The sequence below is a fragment of the Siphateles boraxobius genome, unplaced genomic scaffold, assembly GCF_051911475.1.
Source record: "Siphateles boraxobius isolate OS27281-9 unplaced genomic scaffold, OSU_SipBor_1 32, whole genome shotgun sequence".
In the NCBI taxonomy this organism is placed as follows: Eukaryota; Metazoa; Chordata; class Actinopteri; order Cypriniformes; family Leuciscidae; genus Siphateles; species Siphateles boraxobius.
In genome coordinates, this window is record NW_027508942.1 from 2,083,319 (window position 1) to 2,105,542 (window position 22,224).

Sequence of the window (22,224 nt, forward strand, 5' to 3'; positions counted from 1 at the left end):
CTCCATACTCTACATACTCCATAATCGATACTCTACTCACTCCATACTCTACTGACTCCATACTCTACTCACTCCATACTCTACTCACTCCATACTCTACTCACTCCATAATCCATACTCTACTCACTCCATACTCCATACTCTACTCACTCCATACTCTACTCACTCCATAGAGTATGGAGTGAATGGAGTATGGAGTGAGTAGGGTATGGAGTGAGTAGGGTATGGAGTGAGTAGAGTATGGAGTGAGTAGAGTATGGAGTATGGGGTGAGTAGAGTATGGAGTAGGTGGAGTATGGAGTGAGTAGAGTATGGAGTGAGTGGAGTATGGAGTGAGTAGAGTATGGAGTGAGTAGAGTATGGCGTGAGTAGAGTATGGCGTGAGTAGAGTATGGCGTGAGTAGAGTATGGCGTGAGTAGAGTATGGCATATGGAGTGAGTAGAGTATGGAGTGAGTAGAGTTTGGAGTATGGAGTGAGTAGAGTGTGGAGTATGGCGTGAGTAGAGTATGGAGTATGGAGTGAGTAGAGTATGGAGTATGGCGTGAGTAGAGTATGGCGTGAGTAGAGTATGGCGTGAGTAGAGTATGGCGTGAGTAGAGTATGGCGTGAGTAGAGTATGGCGTGAGTAGAGTATGGCATATGGAGTGAGTAGAGTATGGAGTGAGTAGAGTTTGGAGTATGGAGTGAGTAGAGTGTGGAGTATGGCGTGAGTAGAGTATGGAGTATGGAGTGAGTAGAGTATGGAGTATGGCGTGAGTAGAGTATGGAGTATGGAGTGAGCAGAGTATGGAGTATGGAGTGAGCAGAGTATGGAGTATGGAGTGAGCAGAGTAAGGAGTATGGAGTGAGCAGCGTATGGAGTGAGTAGAGTATGGAGAGTATGGAGTGAGTGGAGTATGGTGTGAGTAGAGTATGGCGTGAGTAGAGTATGGCGTATGGAGTGAGTAGAGTATGGAGAATGGAGTGAGTAGAGTATGGAGTATGGAGTGAGTAGAGTATGGAGTATGGAGTGAGTAGAGTATGGAGTATGGAGTGAGCAGAGTATGGAGTGAGCAGAGTATGGAGTATGGAGTGAGCAGAGTATGGAGTGAGCAGAGTATGGAGTATGGAGTGAGTAGAGTATGGAGTATGGAGTGAGCAGAGTATGGAGTATGGAGTGAGCAGAGTATGGAGTGAGCAGAGTATGGTGTGAGTAGAGTATGGCGTGAGTAGAGTATGGCGTATGGAGTGAGTAGAGTATGGAGAATGGAGTGAGTAGAGTATGGAGTATGGAGTGAGCAGAGTATGGAGTATGGAGTGAGTGGAGTATGGAGTGAGTAGATTATGGAGTGAGTAGAGTATGGAGTGAGTAGAGTATGGAGTATGGAGTGAGCAGAGTATGGAGTATGGAGTGAGTAGAGTATGGAGTATGGAGTGAGCAGAGTATGGAGTGAGCAGAGTATGGCGTGAGTAGAGTATGGCGTATGGAGTGAGTAGAGTATGGAGAATGGAGTGAGTAGAGTATGGAGTATGGAGTGAGTAGAGTATGGAGTATGGAGTGAGTAGAGTATGGAGTATGGAGTGAGTAGAGTATGGAGTATGGAGTGAGTAGAGTATGGAGTATGGAGTGAGTAGAGTATGGTGTGAGTAGAGTATGGCGTGAGTAGAGTATGGCGTATGGAGTGAGTAGAGTATGGAGAATGGAGTGAGTAGAGTATGGAGTATGGAGTGAGTAGAGTATGGAGTATGGAGTGAGTAGAGTATGGAGTATGGAGTGAGCAGACTATGGAGTATGGAGTGAGCAGAGTATGGAGTATGGAGTGAGCAGAGTATGGAGTATGGAGTGAGTAGAGTATGGAGTATGGAGTGAGTAGAGTATGGAGTATGGAGTGAGCAGACTATGGAGTATGGAGTGAGCAGAATATGGAGTTGGAGTGAGTAGAGTATGGAGTGAGTAGAGTATGGAGTGAGTGGAGTATGGAGTGAGTGGAGTATGGAGTATGGAGTGAGTAGAGTATGGAGTGAGTAGAGTATGGAGTTAGTAGAGTATGGAGTGAGTAGAGTATGGAGAGAGTAGAGTATGGAGTGAGTGGAGTATGGAGTATGGAGTGAGTAGAGTATGGAGTGAGCAGACTATGGAGTATGGAGTGAGCAGAGTATGGAGTATGGAGTGAGTAGAGTATGGAGTGAGTAGAGTATTGAGTGAGTGGAGTATGGAGTATGGAGTGAGTAGAGTATGGAGTGAGTAGACTATGGAGTTAGTAGAGTATGGAGTGAGTAGAGTATGGAGTTAGTAGAGTATGGAGTGAGTAGAGTATGGAGTGAGTAGAGTATGGAGTGAGTGGAGTATGGAGTATGGAGTGAGTAGAGTATGGAGTGAGTAGACTATGGAGTTAGTAGAGTATGGAGTGAGTAGAGTATGGAGTGAGTAGAGTATGGAGTTAGTAGAGTATGGAGTGAGTAGAGTATGGAGTGAGTAGAGTATGGAGTGAGTGGAGTATGGAGTATGGAGTGAGTAGAGAATGGAGTGAGTGGAGTATGGAGTATGGAGTGAGTAGAGTATGGAGTGAGTAGAGTATGGAGTGAGTGGAGTACGGAGTATGGAGTGAGTAGAGAATGGAGTGAGTGGAGTATGGAGTATGGAGTGAGTAGAGTATGGAGTGAGTAGAGTATGGAGTGAGTAGAGTATGGAGTGAGTGGAGTATGGAGTGAGTAGAGAATGGAGTGAGTGGAGTATGGAGTATGGAGTGAGAAGAGTATGGAGTGAGTAGAGTATGGAGTGAGTAGAGTATGGAGTGAGTGGAGTATGGAGTATGGGGTGGGCTATAGGGAGGGGGTCTAGTTTCCTGTCAGTTTCCTCATGTCGTGACCATGTTGGACATTGTTTTCTGCTATAGCGTGCAATTTTATGGGGTGGTGACAGATGGGATCTTTTAGCACTGAATAATAATTTAGCTTATAAACTGCAATAAACAGAGTACAAAAAGGCTTCTGCTCTCAATATGTTCAACTTTACTTTCTTTCTTCTATGGAAAACAAAAGGAGAAATTTTAAGAGCTTTCAAACACTTAAAATGATCAAGACCATGATTGTGAATGAATCATTCAGACTAGTTTGTGAACTGGATAAACTGATTCACTGAAAAGAACTAACTCAAAGATTCTATTCATTCTTCTCTCATGAATTCTCAAGTACGTTCCGAGAGCTACTGCAAATATCAAGATTTCCAACAAATAATGATTTAATATCCATTTGTCAAACAGTCACTATGGCATGGCTCCAGAAGACTTATGGACCACTTGTTTAAGGTTTGTTTTGGAGCTTGAGAGCCCCAATCCTTATTCACTTTCTGAAACGAGTTATTTGGATATTCAAAAATGCACGAAGAAAGTCATTCAGGTTTGGAACCACATGAAGTTTCTGTCATAATTTACTCATCTTCATGTTGAGGTGATTTATCCCTTTTCAGGGATGGCTGTGTGGGGGAATGTCTCATGTCTCTTCTTAAGAAATCACAGAGGACTGAAGTACTGGTACTGCCCACCCCCACCAGCCATAGACCTCCTCCCTACTTCAAATCACCAGGGAGCTGACATTTCAATTACATGCAGACGACACATGCACACACACACACATACACACAGGGATGGACTGTCACATGTCACAGGACCAATAGTTAAACTACACAGACTTTAAGAGGCACCATTACTTTGAAGAAATTGTGAGTGTGTGCCACCTTAAACACGATTCCCGTAATTGACCAATTCCTCATATTTCCCAAACCAGGTTTTTTTTTTTCAAGTCAATTTCTTAAAAATAAAACATCCAAATGGGGGTTTGCGCAGCGATGCCACAGAAGACCCATTTTGGGTTCCCCAAAGAACATTCACTTAACAGTTCTTAAAAAAATAGTTGGCATTGAATGGACATTTATCATATTTTTGTGATAGGTCTAATTGTGAAAAATTCCTCCTTCCAACAGTTTTATTTTTCATCTTAATATAAATGTAATCAATTTAATCACTGGATCGTCCAGTGAAAAAGATCCGTTCCTACAGTACTTCAGTTTCATCGCGACTTTAAAATACTTTTTTCTTAGAGTGAAGAACATGTTAATAATCTAAAGAACCTTTTTTCAATATAAAGAACCTTTTGTGCAATGGAAACCTTTATTTTTAAGTGCACATTCCTCAAAGTTGCATCTACAAAAAAGCATTAAACATTTCCACCATTATTGGCCCGGGAAAAAAAATCCAGGTAAATGCTGACCTTTTGTAACAACATGACCCAATAGTGGGGGAAGTTGGAACATGCCCTGAAAACATATATATATATATATATATATATATATATATATATATATATATAGCGTCTTCCATTGTGGCATGTGTGCTTTAGAGGGGGTTCTGTTATGTCAGAGGTTGTGGTCTAGATGTGAATTGCGGTGGGATATCATGTATGCCACAGGGAATGTCAGTGTCACGACCTTTGAGGGCATGTAGACAAAGGGATCGTGATACTTTTCTTATCTGAGTCGCCATCTGTGGTGGTGTTGAGGGGGGCCAGGGAAGTGAAAACAATTTGACCATTAAATCTCCGCCCACGAGTAGAAAGAGCAAAGCGCTAAATTGGTGTTCTGGGAGGAGTTAGAGAGAATCCTTGAAATTACCAACGCAATATATCATTTCTAATAGCATATCTATTGATTAACAGCAGCAGAACGCTAAAAGAGTGAAATAAGTAAACTGGGCGTTGAAGTTGTAGTAGAGAGAGTGTCCCTCCCTCCAGGCTGAACTGTATACAGGCTCCGGCGCGCGAGAGGGACGCGAGATTAGGGCAGCAGCAGTTTGGGGGTCTCTGGAATTTATTAGCTGACGCTTGAAAGTCGTTGTTTTTTTCCTGGATTCGGAGCAGATCTACAGGTCCACCAGTTTTTCAGTCGGCATTCATTCACGCAGACTTACAACCATCATATTTGACCTCGTTTCATCTCTGGAGAGCTCAGTACAGCGAAGAAGGACGCGTGTTGTTCCGGTTTTAGAGGTGAGATTCTCGGCAAACTGAACTCCGCTGGTGTTTACATGAATGCAAACTTATAATGGCTGGTCATTGAAATATCTCTCTTTAGATAATAATTTAATTAAAATCAACTAGAAAACATTCCTGTTTCATTCTGTGCCATATGGTTATCTCTTAAGCACGGCAGAACCAAACAGATTTAAACACTCAAATGTACTGTATGTTTTGATTTGACAGTTAGACGCGAGGGTTCACTCTTTGTGCGCGGTGTAAATTTTAATTAGTGTAGCCTAACTACTGTTTTGAGAGGCTTGAAGGCAGAAAACACGCAGAAAATATTAGTTTATGTATTCCACATAGCGCTTAACTCTTATCCACAAACAAATAGTTTCCTCGCGTTGCTCTCTCGCATTTCACCGATGACGGCGCGTGTCACTATCCGGCGGTTTCTGTTCAAACTAATCGGTTGAGTAAAGATCGGGGAAAGTCTGGGTGGGATGAGGAGGCATCAGGCTGGCGGTTTTCCCACGGGGTGTGACAGCAGGCAGCGTGTGTTGTCCAGAAGGTCCCGTCATAACTGTTGTGTGTATCCCCCGAGATGGAGGTCAGCAGTCCTGTCGACGGGCATGAGTTCAGTGACAGACTAAATCAATCAAACCGAGAATCTGATCTTATGTCTACAGTTCGTGAGAGAGAAAACATGTTCATCTATCTATCTATCTATCTATCTATCTATCTATCTATCTATCTATCTATCTATCTATCTATCTATCTATCTATCTATCTATCTATCTATCTATCTATCTATCTATCTATCTGTTTGTGTATGATTCTATCTATCTATTTGTGAATTATTCTATCTATCTATCTATCTATCTATCTATCTATCTATCTATCTATCTATCTATCTATCTATCTAACTGTCTGTCTAATCAGTTTAGCAGCTCAGATATAATAATTTAAAGGGTTAGTTCACCTAAAAATTTGCTAGTTGTAGGCTGTATGACTTTCTTCTTTCAACCAAACACAATCTCAGTTTTATTCAAAAATATCCTGGCTCTTCCAAGCTTTATAATGGGAGAACCATAGATTTTGAAGACCAAAACTGAACTACCCCTTTAACCATTGACATTCCTTTTAACAAAACTCCCCATGCTTTGAAACAATGCTCGTGTTAGACATGAATTATGGGGAGTTTCCTTTAAACTAAAAGATGTGGCCATTTTCCAGAATGTTTGGCCATTTTCCAGAAGTAAAAAAAAAACATTGCCGGGTTAGGTTAATGTACAACATAGCTGAATTATTTTAATCGTTAAATGCACTTTAACGACCAATGTTCATTTTTGCTTTACCTTCAGAAGATTTTTTGTCAGCCCACATGCTCTTAAAAAAAATACAGGACTTCACAGCCTGTTAAACTACATCAAATATGGTGACATACCATGCAATCAAATCTCATCTAATCATGAGTCATTGAGAAGAACCTAAAAACCTTTTGAATACATTCTTGTTCTTGAAACAGAAATTCATGATCTCTTTGAGATAGAGGATATTCTTTCAAACAAAGCCCTGCCATATATTCTCAAGTGGCTATTGAAAGATTTGCAAGTACACAGGTCTTAAATCTTACATTCCAACTGTCCAACTTCATGTGCACTGTAACTGTATATCCATTAGAGGGTTTCTGCAAATTTGTCCACCTATTTCTTGACCGTATTTTTGTAGACTGACATAAATGTTTGCTGCACTTGTTCCTCAGAGCAGACTCAGACCAGTTTTCAATTAGTCAAGCACTTGTGCGTGAAGATATTGGCTCTGAGGGATCCATTAATGCCGGCCTTAGTTGTGGCTTTTTCGTTTAGCTAAATGCTGATGTCAGAACTAAGACTTCACTCACACACACACACAACTCAACACGGGCTCAGAGGTAAGACTAGAGCCTTAAAGGGTAAGTTCGGCGTTTTACAAGCAAAGCCCTGTTTTAAGATCGTTTCTGATGGAATCGAACGGTTAAGATTAAAATTTGGACAAATGCTGCTGTCTCGAGAATTTTTGTTTTTTGTGTTAGCACCCCACCCACCTATACAATGGTTTCATTGGGGCACTGCAACAATCATTCATATAAACGTATTATTAAACTTTAGTTTACAAAAACGTGAAACTCACCGAGTGGTCTGGGGTGTTCACTGATATGCTCACGCAAAAATCGCTGCAGAAGATGCTTTCCAACAGGTTTTATCGTAGTTTTTGTCCAACTCCATTTACTTGTATAGGATGTTCTGTGCGGTAACGGTATTACTCGGCCGCCGGAGACGGAAATGGGGTTGTTTGTGTTCTTTCTGTAGTTATGCAGTCGCGGTATCGTAGGCCACGCTATCCAAACATTGGCAAAGGTGCATTATCGCCACCAACTGGGCTGGAGTGTCTATTATTCAAGCTCTCAACGGAAGAATGTCTGGTTGTGAGGCGTTTGGAAAAATAGGTCCACAGTTTTACAACGAATGGTAAAACACCTGTTGGAAAGCATGTTTTGCAGCGATTTTTGCGTGAGCATATCAGTGAACACCACAGACCACTCAGTGAGTTTCACGTCTTTGTAAACTAAAGTTTAATGCATTTATATGAATGATTGTTCCAGTGCCCCTATGAAACCATTGTGGAGGTGGGGGGGGGGGGGGGGGACTGCTAACACAAAACCCTAAAATTCTCGGGACAGCAGCATGTGTCCAAATTTTAATCTTCACCATTCGATTTTATCAGAAACGATCTTAAAACAGGGCTTTACTTGTAAAACGCCGAACTTACCCTTTAACCTTTAACCTATTGCTAGGCATTTTAGAAAAAAACTTTAAAATGTAGACATTAGAGGCCTAGAAATGATAGATTGATAGATCAATGTGACTCCTAATTTGCCCACTATTTAAATACTCATTTTGTACATATGGTGTATTGATAAAAGAAATGAATAACAATTTATTTTTGGATAGGTTATTAATAGGTGTTTGGTAATTAATTATCCAATGAAAATTAATTTTACAGACATGAAAATTAACCTTTTTTTATTGATTATTTGAATGTGTATCAAACTAACCTACACTGAAAAAATGTGGTGTTGTATTTTACTTTTGAAAACCGTTTTCACTCAGAAATTGCTTGTAGATTTCACAAACAATTACATAGTAATGGCAAGTTGCACATTTAATGAAATGTGAAATTTTGAAGTAGAAAGACTGAAAAAGCATTTTCTTGTAAAACATACTCCAATAAAAATAATAAAAAATGGTGTAGTGAGTGAACTTAAGTGGTTGACTGATGCAGATATGGAAGAGGGGGACTGTTTTGTTCTGCTTGAGCAGACACAGAATCGTTCAGTCACTAAAGCATTAAGCTACTGGAAATGAATATTTGGTTTTTCGTGGTGGGAAGTCCCGGTTGAGAGCAAGAGGCTCGTCTCCAGGCTGTTATATTAATATCAGTTGACATGGCGGCAAATGAACTGGTCGTCAGGGCTGGTTTGATCTCGACCGCAGTTGCTAGATCTCTAATCGGTGCAGGTGATTCATTCCACCCCGAGCTCTTATTCAGCCTCCAGTGAAATGCCCTTATTGACAGCAGAGCTAAGGCCCTGGGAGAAAAGGAGGTCAAGTCATCACTTTCTTCCAAGTTTCAGGCATCAGAGCTACACAAGCTGGCAGTTTGTAGTCTGCAGAGGATCTGGAATGAGATAGAGTATCTATTGCCTTGAAAAGAAAATTGCTTTCCCCCACCATTTGCTGGAGGACTTTCATCTAATGTGTGTGACATGGGGCGAGTCACCCAGTAATGTGTTTTGGGGCCTTGTTGCCTCTGAGACATATGAAATTTGCAAAGGAGCTGTAGATTAATTACCATGAAGAATATGTGTTCTTTGCTCATAGATACTTCAAAGAATGAGAGGCATGTCAAGTATGACCTGCAGAACATTGAACAAGAACAATTATGAATGCATAGATCTTCTCCTTATGATTTTGTCCTGTAGACAGCTTTGAGAAACTTTAAAGGATGCAGCTGAGGGCTCCAAAGTTCATTCAAGACAGGGATGTCCAGTGACCCTGGTAAATAACAGGACCTCTTTATCAGGAGGAAACAGACTGCTTGTTTGCGCTTGGCAAAAGGAGAACTAATTCTTATCTATTATTCAGGAAATTTCCTTCAATATTGGTGTGTCAGGGATATAATGAGGTGAAAGTATGCATATTACAAGCTGGGTCCTACAGATAGCTGAGGGTTATTATTTAATCTTTATCCAAAATAAAATGCAGATTTTAGATGTATAATGAAGAACCTTGATTTCTCCACACTCTACTTCTTGAAAGGTTGTATAGAAGGATCCCATGTTGCTGGTGTCTATTTAAAAAGTTTAATTTTAGTTACAGATATAAAAGGGTACAATGATTAAGCAGGGAATTAATAATAGGAATAGGGAAGTTTGGAATCGAAACCTCCTTAAGCTGTTTATTAAATTTAGAGATTAAGGTGGCTTACTTTTATTTGAAGACTGTATAATGAGTGAAAGCTGTAGACGTTGGTAGTGGATTTAATTTTTGGTTCGAGTATTTGAGAGGATTGAGGAATTACATCTTTTTTCAACTCGCAAACAACTTGCATGCTTTCTCGCTGTTAATTCTTGATAATTCAGCAGAAATCCTGTTAAATCTGGTAGCCCATTGCCAGAAACCCACTGTAAGAAAACATGGTGACAATGTATTGGAGATTATGGGATGTCTTTTTTGTGCCTTGGTCTATTGAACAGGCAATATTAATAGTGCTGCTGGATAGATTACTTACAAGTTGTAGTCAGTAAATTCCAAATTATATGACAAAAATAGTAGTTAGTAATGCCATTGTATATTTAAGGTAATGTAATCTGACTACTTTTTGATTACATTTAGAATCATGACAACTTATAAAAGAACTACAAAAGCACTGTACTGTATTGTTTTGTTGAATATAAAACCGATTTTTACTATAAATGTTATGGTAATTCATTCTCGCAAAACCAATTTTTACAGTACGGTACATTAAAATTACATGTATGGTTCTGATAGATGTAGCCTAATAATATTTCTCACTCCATAAGCTAAGGGAATTTACAGTTAACTGATTACCAGTTTTTACTATAGCATTAAATGTATTACATTAAAATTATGAACATATTTACTGTGATAATAACACTGCATTTTGCTGATGATTAAGGTTTTGGTTCAATTTCTCAAAACCATGGCCTGTTTATAATAGCGGCACACACAGTCACCCTTGTGTATCCTGAACTATTGAGTTAAAGGGCTGTTGATTCGAGTTGCTCTTTTTTGGCATTTTTGTGGCTTAAACAGAGACGGTTGTTTCTCGCTGTATGGGCTCACATTGTCTGTGTAGCAAAGGCCTGATTTGAGTTTCTCCCTTTGACACAGTTAAACTCCTCACTACTCCTGACTCAGGCATATTTGGTGTGCTTCTGATCTCACTCTTTTTTTCTCTCTCTCTCTCTCTCATTCAAGTAGAAGTTTATTCTCCAGATTTTTTCCCCTGTACTCCCCACCTCTGTTTTCCCCGTCCTCTGGGTTTTTGGTTTTGGTAACAGTTCTGCGGTCGCTCCTGTGTATTCAAGTGCACATTGCAAACTCAGAAGCCATTACTCTACAGACAGACATTCCTTGGTGGAAAGCGCTTGGTAGGTTTTAGTCTTTCTCTGTGTTCAGAGGTGTTTAGATGTTCACTACAATTTTGTGCTCTTTTGAAATTATCAAGAAACACGTTGTTTTGTCTTCGAATACCACCCACACATACAAGGACATTAGCATGCATTCACACAAACACACACTCACATCAGAGTGGAATGAGCACAGCCGGATCAAGCCCATTAACTCAGTGTGTGTAAGGGCTTTGCTCTCTGTTACCATTTTAATTTAGGATCTTGAATTCTAGAAATTGTACGAAGGACCTGTAATTTTTATATCTAAAGCTGAAAGAAGCTTATAGGTACAATGTTTCCATAAAGTGTGGCTGTATTTGGACATGATGATTTAATAGAAGTTTTTTTGTGATAAAATCAATCAAATATGCTCAATATGCTGAGATATGCTATCTTACAATACAAACATGATGAGCACTACAGTATGAACAATTTAGACATAAATGGGTTATATGCTGTTTTCCCCTAGATTTTATCACCATTATGCACTTTTATGCATTATGCATTAGTGCATCATAATATTATGCCTCTGCATAACCAAAATGTGTCTACATTAGAATTTATTCATTTTTGTATTCATGTTTTCCTCTAATTTCACAAAACATTAGGTTGATGCAAAAAACAGCTGACAATACAAGCCTAATAGACAAAGGTTAAACAGACTGCTTAGTGCATTTTATGTACACATCAATAATCAAATGTCTGGACACAATCTTAACCATCTTAACTCATTCTTTCTTATGTTTTGTTTAGTTTATTTATTTATATAGCATATTTAAAAACAGCGAATTATAAGGAGCTGCGGCTGGATGATGTCCGGTTCCGCTAAAATGAACTTCTCCATGTTGCTGCCAACACTCGCGTGCGCTCCACTCACTGACTTCACTCCTATTGGTTGTCGCTCCCGAAAGTCGCTCTTCATTTGCATAAAGTTAAATCACGTCACTGGACACGCCCACATCCTGTCGCCAACGGTCACTGTCGCTCCTGTCACCGGAAATCGGCAGCTGAAAATGTGTCCAAACTTGACTAGTGTGTAAAAATACATTCCTGTGAACTAGACAAAGAACCACAATGCTTTCAATTAAACTGACAAATCCACAATTGAATTGAGAAAAACATTTTTTATGTCAGTGTTCATGTCAGTTACAAAATACATGCCCGATCCTAAAGAACAATACCCCATTCTCCTCATAATGTATTTGACAACTTCCTCCTACAAGTCTGCCACATCAGATGCCACTTTAGGCCTGGTGTTTAACAGCAGATTAAGTTGACATGTTCTGTACTTTTTACAGTACTTTTCCTCATGATTTTTTTATGAGCTGCTATAAATTTTGCAGACAGGCTTCTTTACTCATATGTGGCTTCAACATATTTGGTGGGTCACTAACGTTAAAGTCATCTTGTGGCTTTTAGGGGTGTGTTGTGGAGCCACAGGCGTCATCCTGCAAGACAGCAGTTGTCAGTCAGACTCAGTTCAATGCAGGACCATGAAGAAAACTGTCCTCTTTAATCATGAGATAACGTGATCACAGGAAGGTGGTGTATTGTCACATTGTGTGGTCAATAAGAGGAAACTGCACGTTTCTACATTCAAGCTGCTGAGGAAATATTTAGGGCAATGATATCATTCCCCACTGATTAGGCTGGAGAATGGATGAAATAGACCATGAAGTCTAATCTCTTCCTTTCCTAATCTCTGCTCGCATTTGAAAACTGCCGGAGGAAAAGACTGAGCACTCTTCAAAGGTAGTAAATGCTTTGTATGAGCATCATTTGCATGTTACTGATTATTTTAACATAAATTGAATGTGCCAGCTTGCATTTTTGAGGATGGAGAGAACAGGATAGTTCGAGACTCAGGGTTACAAGGTGCTTATTTTGGGCTACGATTGGCAACTTAAATTCTCATGCAGGTCAAAGACAGGGAGCTTCAGGAAATAATAAACCTGGGCTTGTGTCCCAATAATTAGTCACATGTTCTCTTGCCAGCTAGTGGCCACATTGCACTGACATAATTACAACCACCTGCTTGAGACGGTAACATCAGACCCTGCAGTTGAGGCAAGTCTCCAGCTGTTTGCGCTTTCGTGATAATCTTTTGATTGGCAAGTTGTGGTGTTTTTCTTGGGTCCTGCGAGACCATGGCATCTGAGATGGTGTAAATCAACCGAAAAAGGATATTTTAGTGCTGTGCTTCTATAGACTTGCCAGCCAACATCTCTTTGAGTTGAATATGAGATGTGCCCTCAGAAATACACAGGCCTCAAATAAGCTCCATTAAAATAGAACAATAGAAATGGAACTCAGTGGCTTCATTGTTTGTCTAACATTTTGAAAATGAAGAGGAAATTAACAGAGTTGTAATTAATATTTGGGAAAGTAAACGATTTCTGTTTGCTAAATGGTTGATTTCTTTGTGGAAAAATGCATCCATCATTCTATCTTGAAGAATTGTCTGCTTGTTTAGCTGTGAAAACTTTTCTTTATTTAACTGAAGTGCACGTGATGGGCCTAAACCTAGAATATCGGTTTCAAAACGAAATTCAAAATTCAAAACGATCCTGTTCATCCAGCCGTCCCCTACAACATTTTTATTCTCATATTATTTATTTCTTTATACAGTGTTTTCTTCCATATTATTTAGTACCTATCCTTGTATGACCCTAATGATCAAACACATTCATCAAAATTGTATTTAAATAATTTTAGTCTATTTATTTAATGAACATTCTAGTACTGAGCAGTACATGCATAAAACGGTTCACTCATATCTTTGTCACAGCACACTGATCAAAGCTCAATTTAATAGTTTGAAGATGATGGAATGATAAAGACCCCTTTTTAGTTGTGTTCCATAAGCCCTTAACTATTGTGCCCGAATAACTTACCTTTGAAGATTGAACATATTCAGTGTCTTTTAAAATACCTTATGAAATGTGATTTGCAGCATTTAAAAGTGCAATAAAAGTCCTGTCATCTTGCCGGCTCAACCTCCTTGTGAAGAATATCCAGTAACACTTTCTTTTGATGATCCATTTTAGACATTCTACTAATTATAAGTAACTTTGCAACTACATGTCAACTAACTCTCATGATAGTATTATTAGTCTGTCTGCTTAATATCTGCTAACACTTTATTTTAAAGCTCCCAACTGACATTCTACTGACTATAAGGAACTTTAAAACTGATTCTACTAACCCGAACCCTAACCTACCCGTCTACTAATACTCTAATGAGAGTTAGTTGACATGTAGAGTTAAAGTTAATTATAGTTAGTAGAAAGTCTAAAATGGACCATCAAAATAAAGTGTAACCGAATATCTTGCTGCAGGGCATATTTGGGAGCTTGGACAGAGGGCAAGTTTTCCAGTGAATTCTGACTAACTAGTATTTTGAATATACTGTATAGCATGAGTTGTATCGACTAACTTTATGATACATTTATGGTCCCTATAAATTGTCCTTAAATGCCATTGTATTTCTTTCACATTCCAAAGCTTAAAAAAACATGTAGATGAGTAAATGATGACTGATCTTTAATTTTTGGTAACTACTTCCTTTTTAAGATTTTATGTTTAAGCATTAATCATAGTTTTTATACAACTATGCAAATTTGGAGAGTAGGAAACAAGAACGATTTGTTCCTTTCTTTTTCCCACCATGCAAATCATTGAGCTCAATGAGAAGTGTCATTCAGCAGAATGCAGTCCAAAAAGATATTCTGACTGAGTCAAAATGAGTCAGATAATCTGTGTGGCCCTATTTATGCTTTTGGAGGGCAGACACTGAATTTCTAGAATTGGCTAGAGGCTTTCAGAGGCAATTGAAGACACATGGAACAAGCATCAGCCTACAAGATCAGTTGTAAACAGCATTTTCTTAATGAACAACCGCAGCAGCGTAACACCCAGAATTACACTACAATAGAAAACCAGCTTTACAGAAAATCCATGTGATCCTTTGCATATTAAATGCAGACAAAAATAACATTATAAATTAATTGACTATGTAATATGTCCTGTTGGTTTCAAGGTACAACTCTGGATTCCTGTTTCAACTTTTCTGACCTGTTTCATCTATATAAAGTTTGAATAATCAGTCCAAATACAGAAACTGATATTTTGGAATTGCGGATGCCATTTCCTTAAAAGCAAAGAGTAATGTGTGTTGTGTTACAGTATGTGTGAGTCTGAGATGTGTTCTCTTAACTTTCTCAGCACATTCATTTGTTGTCCCGCTGCTGATCCATCATTTCTTGTGGTGTAAACCAATTGACTTGTGTTCCTATTGAGACCTCTTATTGGATGCCCTCCAAATGATCTCATGTTCCATAGTTTCTCTGGCACTTCCTTATGTGCCATAAATCATTGTGATGTAATCTTTCTCACTGCCGTTCCCACAGCTGGTGAGCTGAAGTGCTTTTTCTCCAAGAGAGTGTTGCGAGGTGACCAGTTAACCTCAGGTTTTACATCCCAGAGCAGAAATGACTGCGTTGACCTCTCATATTCCTCAGATGTGCACATACTGTCTTTATTTCTGAAAACTCCATTTATTCCGCCTTGGGGATTTAAAGTTATGGACTGTATTTGCAGTGTTTATCCAGGCGAATAAGACTGAACACATTTTGAGAATCTAAAAATCTCTCAGAGTGTTTATGTCTGGTATTTGTATTTTGGCCTGAAAATTCCATCTGATTTTCTGAGAGAATTTGTGCTTATGTTGAGTGTGATCCCTCTTGACGTCTATGCGCTTGTGCTCCCATGGCCAGGGGGAGGAATGTTTCTAAAAGCACTGAGAGATTTTTATTACGAGACTTTACTGTGGAAAAATGTCTGGTCGTTTTGCCACCTACTCCTCCCGGATAGCCTCCTCCTGAGATCCTGTAAAAAGCAGGATATCTGTACCCTAGGATGTCTTGTTCTTTGCATCCAGAGGGTAATGGGATTTTGGGAAATTGCAAAGCAGAAACATTTTATGAACATATTATAGGAAAAATAATAATGTTTAAAGAGCCCCAGTGAATCCCATTTAGCCCTTAGTTCATCATCCCGTATCAAAGGCTTTGCTTTGAATGGCTAAGTATGTCATTTTCTGTGAAATTAGATAAGTTAAATAGGTGGAATTAATGTCTTGAATTTTGAAACGCCAGATTTATTATAAAGATTTTTTTTTATAAAGACATTTTTCCAGCTTTTGGATGCAGCCATACCTTTAGAAAACCACACAGAGGTGTAGGGGTTAAACAAAATGTGGCTGTTTACAAGGAGGTCCCACTGTTGAGCTTCTGCCTGATGAGGCAAATTATCCTGTTCTAAGGGTTGTTGTGCTTATATCCCAGCACGGCTTCTGCTCTCTTTGCTCCTCCGGTCGTGCCCGTGAAATCGGCGCAGTGCAGCATTACCATTCAAGCCTCCAGCTGTGTCAAATCTCAGTCTAGATCAATTATAACATCCAGCTTCTCTTCCAAATCTCTGTCTGACATATGCTGCGGTTTTATTTGCGTGTATTAAAATCTCATATTCATATACACGTGAAATCCACTGATTAGATGTCTTGAGAGGAGGATGTGGGCGGAGAGGGGATTTGCGGTCTGGTGTTTTCGTCATTTTTGGTGTTTGTTGAGGTGAAAAAATAGATACTGTACATATAAATAGATACTCTTTTCAGGTCTGTAAGTTTTTTAGTTTTTTTTAAAGTTATTAATACTAATCAGAAAAGATGCATTTAGTTGATCAAAAGTGACAGTAAAGACTTTTACATTGTTACAAAATAAATGCTCTTTTTTTTAACTTTCTATTCATCAGAATCCTTAAAAAATGGTCGTGGTTTCTTCAAAAATATTAAGGAGCACAACTGTTTTCAGCATTGATAGAAATGTTTCTTGAGCACCAAACAAGCATATGAGAATGATTTCTGAAGGATTGTGTGATACGTTTCAAATAATGTAATTGTTTCTAACCATTGCTGTAAGATAAAGTCACACCAAGTAACACTATATATGGTTCAAATGGGTGCCACCTTATAAGTTGCAGTGAAAAACAGTAACACTGTCAAATGTTTAACCATGGTTAATGTGAACTTGAGCAAATCTCAACATGAATATCCATTTTTCATTCTGTAGATTAGAATGTTTGATTCCTAAATTCACTTGTACCTATTAAATTGATTGATTGAGCTAAAGTCAGTGCATTTTAAGTCAAGTTACAAAGGGAACCGTCAACCCATGATTTAAATTGGTATCTTGTTGCCCCTTTTTGATCATATCCCACTCTCTTTCTGTTGTCGTGAACTGCCGTGCTGTTTTCCCATGGTGAATGGGATTACACTGACAGCAGAGAATGTTTGGTGTTGACACAGCATGCAGCTTGGTTAGTCCTTCAAATCCCCTTCTGTTTCTGAGACCAAACAGCAAAATCTGCTCATTTTTCAGACCAATTGCTCCGGGAATATGAACTGGCTAGAGGAAAGTCCTGTATTTGTGTAAGAAACTAATAGTCTTCCTCTGGTTTTAATTAAGAAAGACTCAGGGAACCAAGTGCTTCCTGTCCAACAGATTGTGCTTTGAATTTTTACGACAGGTTTTTTCAGCACAACGAAATAAACAATGTACACCCTGTAAGGATAAAACAAGAGAAGGGTTAACACTGGACTACATCTTCTCACCAAAGTCACATACTGCTGCTTTTGACTATTAACATGTATTAGTTTATTTTATAATGAAAGAATGTGGAATAAAGGGAAAGTAGATGCAACATCCTCAATAATGTTTGCCATATCTTTTAACAAAGACCTGAAATTGACAACAGATGTATGCACAATAAACATACTTAAGAAGCTAGTCCGATGCAGAGCTGAATAAATGTGGCGGATCGTGATTAAAATATTTGTTTGCTTAAGAACAGTCAGCAGTTCAAGATGATTAAATTAATTATATCGCTACGCTAACCAAAGGTGCTCTATATGAGACAGGAGCTTATTTGATGATATAAGGTCATAGGTAATCAATAAGTAATTGATATTGGATTGTTTCTTGGTTGTCCTGTGTAGTTGAGGACTAGTCTCACATAACCAGAGTTTTCATTGGCCAAGGACCGACCAAGAGGCCGTCTGACCGACGTAAAGCAACCAATCATGTTTAGGGGCGTGAAAATGTAATATCGATGTGTCTCTACAATAACAGACCGGTGAACAATTTATTCAAGAATGTCATGCATGTTTACTGCAACAATGGTTCTGTGAACTTCACATACTTCACATAAACTCATCGTAAAAAATATGGGTGTAATAAAATATAGATACAGGTGTATACAGCCATACTGTATCGATTCTCAAAAACACTGTATCGATATTTATTTGTTTACATCCAAGATGTGTGCAGTGGTTTCGTGTTTCAATTTAAACCGTATATTTGATAATGTTTATCCAGAATTCCAGCTATGATATTCATTTTATTACAATTGATGCAGGAAATTGGTAGGGGTGTGAATCGTCACTGGTCTCACAATTCGATTCGATATCACAATGCATCAGGATGCGTTGCATCCTCACTTTTCAATATTACTGCTCATGCCTACATTTTTGTCAATGAATACAAGCAGTCAGATTTATGAACTCCCTTTTTGTACACTTCCTGAATGTACTGTAGCAAACATCAAATACATCTTAAGTGTGAACACAGCAGACGACAGTACCATTTAGAACAAACACTAGTAAAAGCGCATGAAACTGTCAAGTGTACTTAAGTTAAAATAACTCTCACACACACACACTCGCATGCACGCGCATGCAGCCTCGCACACACACACACACATACTCGCATACACACGCTCGTACATACGCACACACTCGAGCTATGAAAATGCTGTAAATGCTGTACATTTTTAAATAGTGGGTGCATTGTTTTTTATTACTCGCTTTTGTGTTTCGCCTCCCTCCGCCATTTTACGCTAGGGGGAAAAGTGACGCCAGATAAACGTCAGCAGGCAATAATCGATTATTTGCTATTATAGATTACTGCATCAATGCAGAATCATCCACGTCCGCAATTGCGATGCATTGATGCAACAATTAATTCAACTCCTCTAGAAATGGGTAGTACTGCTCAATTTGTAACAGGGCAGTATCTTTATGGTTATTTTACACTGATTCAAGATCAAATTGACTTAAATTAAAAAAATGTCATCAATCATTAACTCATGATCAGATCATTTATCCTGTCTGAATGCTGTTTGCATAACCCTTTCTGAGTGAAAACAGAGGTTCACGGACCTCTTAGCTTGCATGTTAACAACCTTTCTTGTGCCTAATTGGAGAACCCGACTCCCCCACACCTTAAAGCCCTTTTGGCCCGTCCCAACAGGTCCCCACCCACCCCCCCCGCACCCCCCCCCCCCCCCCCCCCCCTTTTAGTCGTGCAGCTTCAAAGGCTTGTTTTGATGCCCTGAACCTCGTCTCTCCCCAGAGACTGAGATCTGCTTGGCCTTGAGGCCTGGAAAGGGCGAGAGATGTTTTAATGAAAGACAAGAACAGACTGCGTAGAGAAAACAATAAGAAAGTGTGTACAGAGCTGGTCATTATCACAGCACTGAGTGTTGTGCCAGGAGTTGTACCATATGACTCTCTCAACATTTTGACAGCCTCCTTTCTCTCAAGGGATCGCGCTTGCCCGTCAGACACCTGCCCCAAGGTCAGAGGGAAATACTGCTACGTCTCAATCAAATGTATTGATCAGTTGTCTGAAGCAAAGAAGTGGGTTAAATCTGTGTTGAGTTGATACCTGATTAGTTTTTATCAGGATTTGGGACTCTGTGAATGCCCATTGTTTGATGAAATATTGGAATACACTTGATTAAGTGTTGAAACATTATATCTGCGGTGTGTCATTGTTTTTGAAGTAAATCTCTCAATATTACTGGAGCTAAACCTAAGACCCCACTAACCTTAGTCTCAGCCTCAGGCATTACCAAAAATCAGGAATTGCATATGTATTTGTTAAACTATGTTTTTTTTACCCTTTCGGCTTTCAATAGTCCAATACGCACTTTACACTCAACAGTTTTGTCATTGACTCCCCAAGTGTTTTTAAGTTTGTTTATATGTGAAATATGTGCTTTTGAGACACATTAGTCAAGTTTATGGCAAATGTTGGACACTGTAACATTTAGATGGAGAGAAACTGACCACAAAGTCAACAAACAGGTTTAATTTCCATTGTGAATAAGATTTAGGATCAGAAAATTTGGGATCAGAATTTTTTTTTTAAAGAAACTAATACTTTTATTCAGCAAGTATGCATTAAATTAACCAAAATTAACAGTAAAGACATTTATATGTTCATGTTTTCCAACAAAACAAAAAATAAGCAGCACAACTGTTTTCAACATTGACAATAATAAGAAATGTTTCTTGAGCAGCAAATCAGCATATTAGAATGATTTCTGAAGGATCATGTGACATTGAATATAACATATAGCCAATTAATAGAGCAATAAAAACAAACATAAAAACTCAGTGTTTATAAATAATGGTTTGATTATCATTTTTTATTTTGATGAGCTGGACACACCTCTATTACAGGAAGAACTTGAGAAAAAGTGGCATATGCCTCCAATGGCTGGACAGTTGATGAGCCTGGACATCACATCCTTCCAGAGGGATATGTGTCCTGTAGGATGTGTCACTCATCGTGTATGTGAATAATGTAGCATGGTCATAAATGGAGAGGAGAAGAGGTAGGGAGTGTAAAATGACAAATAACAAGCATATCCTTTATTGCCCACCCCTCTATGATCTTCTATTTGCATTGCTTTGTTCAAATGTTCTTCAGATTGAAAAGGGACCTTTAGCTTGGAGGCAGATAAGCATAATGCTGATGCCCTTTGGGATCTATTGTTTAAACCCCTTGTTGATTCTAGATGGAGGAAACAATGTTTGCAAGTGTAGAGAACACAATCAAAGAGCCAACGGTCCCCTCAGACTTTAAGGTCAGAAGAAACAAATCAATTTACCAGGGAATGACCAATCAATGTATTCTGTGGTCGATATTAAATGCCATTAAATGCCACTGATTTGAGAGTAAAAACGGTTTGTGTAAAGAAAGCCTCCAGAGTAGATGCAAATGATATGCATTGTTTTTGAAGTATTTTTTAAATGCATTTTTTTTCATAAATTAAAAAGAAGATATCTAGAGCAAGGCAACCAGCTTTGAGATTATTTCTCAGACTGTTTAAAAAAAAAGACAAAGGTGCAAGATATTTTAAAGAGGAAACACAAACTACTCTTCTCATGAAGCATTGAGAATGACGAAGCAACAACAAGACAATATAGAAATAGTGCACTTTTTTATGCTGTGCAATCTTTTTAAGTGCAATCTTTTTTCAGGATTGTGAGTATTTTATAGTCAAATTATTTTATCTGGTGCACTTTGAGAGTTTAAAATGAAGAGCTCCACCCCATAGTGTGCAAAATTGATCAAAGAAAAAAGTTGGTGAATTGACTTGAACTTTGAAAAAGGGTAAACCTCTTTTTAGTTGTTATATATAGTCTCAGTCTACATTATATTTACACTGTTTTAAAAATCCAAACAAATAGTATATAATAATAATAATACATTTTTATATTATTATTATTATTATTATTATGACATTAACTACCATTTCTGTGAAAACAGGTTTACAAACGTCTCATGAAATGCACTCGCAAAAATGTTGGTAAATTATGCAAATGTGAAAATAATGCGTAACTGGTGCCCACTGCGTTTTCCAAATGCACGCTAGTAATGGAGTAGGGTGTCCTCCTTTCGAGCTGTGGCCACAGTGTTTTACAATAATTAATGTAAAACACTGTGGCTGTTGCATTGTTTTATAGATTTACTTTCTCCTTCTGTGTGTCTACTGAACAGTAATGGATGTCCTCCTTACCGCAACAATGTTTGTATGAACTAAAGTTATTCTAAAAATTTTTTTTTTGAGGGAGGCTGTTAGTAGTGGTTGGAGAACAAGGGAATTCTGGTCTACCAGGTCATAGTGGAACCACACAGAATTTGTCGACAAAACACTTGCCTTCTTAAAATGAGATGAAACATAAACATCCTGGATTTTATTATGTCTCTTTAATGTCATCTTTCTCCCTGCATTCATCTATCCTCATTTAGAGAGAAATCTGCTAGAGTTTTTGCAAAGCTTTCATTGTTACTATGTATAATGCTTTTGTGGTTATGTCAGGAACATCACTATTTTAATTGCCTAGTAGCTTATTGCAACTGGGAGACACTTGTGGCAAAACAAAATGAATAGCAGGAAGTTAAAGCATTTAGGCCTGTTGGCTGCACACGGTTGGTGATCGTCTCCAACAGTGAGAATCAGCTACAGGTAATTAGCCAGGAATGCTGTTTCTAATAAATTATTCATGACCTCAGACACTAATCAAGATTGGTAGCACCGAGCATAACAGGCAAAATGCAATCAGTTTGGCGTCGAACAATAAAG

At 38.6% G+C, this 22,224-nt stretch overlaps 1 protein-coding gene across 1 annotated transcript in view; it reads left to right on the plus strand.

The window, feature by feature from the left end:
• Positions 1-4,624: 4,624 nt before the first annotated feature.
• The window catches only part of tspan18b (tetraspanin 18b), a 38,224-nt gene continuing 20,624 nt past the window's right edge, over positions 4,625-22,224 (plus strand). The window contains exon 1 of the mRNA XM_077194495.1: positions 4,625-5,024. The gene's annotated coding sequence lies outside the window, so the exon portion shown is untranslated. The remainder of the gene's footprint in view (positions 5,025-22,224) is intronic.